The sequence below is a fragment of the Sinocyclocheilus rhinocerous genome, unplaced genomic scaffold, assembly GCF_001515625.1.
Source record: "Sinocyclocheilus rhinocerous isolate Xijiao unplaced genomic scaffold, SAMN03320098_v1.1 scaffold416, whole genome shotgun sequence".
NCBI lineage: Eukaryota > Metazoa > Chordata > Actinopteri > Cypriniformes > Cyprinidae > Sinocyclocheilus > Sinocyclocheilus rhinocerous.
In genome coordinates, this window is record NW_015647952.1 from 1,050,592 (window position 1) to 1,053,601 (window position 3,010).

The window sequence follows — 3,010 nt, forward strand, 5'->3', positions numbered from 1 at the left end:
GGGCCGGTGTCCTGCAGAGTTTAGCTCCAACCCTAATTAAACACACCTGAACCAGCTAATCAAGCTCTTACTAGGCATAGAAACTTCCAGTCAGGTGTGTTGAGGCAAGTTGAAGCTAAACTCTGCAGGACACCGGCCCTCCAGGACCGAGCTTGGACAGCCCTGGTCTAAACCTATGTTTCAAAGAAAAATTTTCAGTCTTAAGAATCTCCTATTTAGACTGAACATTTAAAATCTAACCATCCAAATTTCAATTACACTTATTTGCATACTGAATATTGGTTAGTTAAGATGTCTTGAGATTTGGGCACACTTGGCCCAGAATTAGCTTTTTTTTTTTTTATGTGCATCCATCAATCTCGTCCTTTCCTCAATTATTTATATACAAGTTTCTAGTCTAGCTACAGTTTTATTTTACATCGCTTCAATGCACTTTTAGGCTCAGGTAGGCTATTTCCTTCAGGAAATGATCTAATTTGTATATTTGTATATATTTTTTTCATACTGGTTAGAAACACAATCTAGACAAACTACATAATGTGCTTGAATAAGTGGTCCTAGTAAGTTGTTAAAACATGTTTTCTTTACTTTTAAAAAGAAATTCTGAACTTCTGACTTAGTTTCCAATCTTAGCTCTAAAATCACTTTGATCTCTTATTATATTGCACATGGTGATTGGATTTAATGGTCCCAGAGTACCATTCTGAGCACTGAATTTATACTTTTAAAATTTTATGAATCATTTTGGTCGGGCATAGGTGCAAGTTCAGGTTGTTTAACATTGGCCACCAGATGGCGCATTAACACTAATTAGACAGCACAGCTTCTTTAATCATTTTACATGGCATGAATTAATACATGTCTTGTGTTGCCATAAGATACCAGTCCCATTTTGTTTAAGTGATTATTATTTATATAGTATGTAAAAAATACTGACATCTTTTCATACATGTAGAATCAGGCGAATATATGACAATATAGGCTATTAAAAATGAAATAATTATTAATCTCTACACGAGTGTAGATTCAGAGATGTCAGACATATCCTAATCTTTTCAGATGTTATGTTCTGATCCTGTATAAAAGCATTGACTGGGTAAATTCAAAGAAGTCTATTTTCAGTCTATTCACAGTTTGTCCAGCATTAAAATACGGTGATTCAGTGCATGGCTATTTAAAACACGATGTTAATGCGTGCAAATGTTAAGTGTACCAATAGGTGAGATAATGTGTCAGGACATTTTAGAGCTGTTCCTGCTTGTAAATAAGATTGAATTAGCTGCTAGTGAATCACACAATAATTCATTATTTCCCTTCTGTGCCTCATTTACCAACACAAAGGGAAGGGAACAAACACTGTGCAACTGTGTTCTCTGCTTCTGTCACTTCATTTCTTCTTATTAGCTTGTTCTCCTGTCTATGCTCCCGGCAAGCTGTGGGGTGAACGGGGAAGGACGAAAGAAGAGCCCGGGGAAAGAATGATTAAGGCTTTCAGAGGTGAACTATAACACAGGCAGTTCAGATGTATTGCTTCAGCTCGCAGATTTTACAAACAAAGAACACCGCAGCTACAAACTCTTGTCTATAAACCTTGCTCAACTGTAAGGTTAATGTTTTTTACATGATCAAATGTGCAAAAAAATATATCAACAAACCAGAAACAATGCTGTCTATTTTCACATCACACTCACATTCAACATTTACTAGTTTAAATCTACAGTACAAACACGTATTTAAATCGAGCAGACATTCCTTTTATGTCTCTTTGTTTCTCTTTCTGCTCTTCGTCCTCGACTTTGTTTAGTCTTCAATGCTCAACATTTGGCCAATATTACAGGTAAATCATCATCGGCAGAGACATTCATTTGATGACTGTATATTGGAAAGCAAACCAAAATCTTCAAAAGATCATGTCCAAATCCCATGATTATGAAAGACATGCCTGTGACATTTGGGTCAGAGACATCTCACATCTCTACTTAGACGCTAGTGATTAATCACCTGGTATCCCAACCTTATTAGTTCAGGAAAAGAACTGATTTAAATTCGAGCTGATGTGATGTAACAGTTTGTACTGCTTGTTCTGTGTTCAAGACTGACTGAAATTCCCAACAGAACGTCTTAGTGTGCAATGTTGAAAGACAAGACGATTTTTGTCTTGTGTTTTAGTAAAGCTATCTCAACATATTTAAAACAATTTCACTTTATCTTCAAAGGAAAATGGCCATTAGGTATTAGGACATGTTTTCAGAGAATGTATCTTGTATACACTGAAAGTAAGATTTAGGGATAGTTCACCCAAAAATGAATATATGTCATTAATTACTCATGCTCATAAACTAACCCCTTAATATTTTTTTTCAGCAAGGAAACATTAAATTAATTTAAATTCCTACAAAATATTTTAAATAAATGCTGTTCTTTTGAACTTTCTATTCATCAAACAACCTGAAAAAATACCACGATTTCACCACGAAAATTCAACTTTGCTATAACAGGAATAAATGATTATTTTTTAAATATATTAAAATAGAAAACAGTTATTTTAATTTGTAATATTTCACAGTTGTACAGTTAACCTCACTAAATGTTTTATTTAAATTTTCTTATTTACTAACAGCTGTTATTTTATGTTACAAGCAAATGTATTGTATTTATAAATTAATTAATATGAATAATATTATTCATATCAATATGTTTAAACATCTAAATATTAATAAAGATCAAAATATAATCAAATACAAAATAAAATCAAAACAAAATCAGGTTTTTCCAACACAGTTCATAACATCACATATTTTGAAATCAAAAATAGCTCTCTGGCTGTAAGTCTCCACCATTGTCGTTCAACAGCAGGTACATCAAACACACGCAAACACACACCTTGCAAGAGGGCACATAATGGCTCAGTAAATCAGGACAGGGTGGTCAGTGTCTCTATGGCAATCTCTGACTCATTCGACAACATCACTGTCTTCAGTCCACCAACACGTTCCCATAATGCAACAGG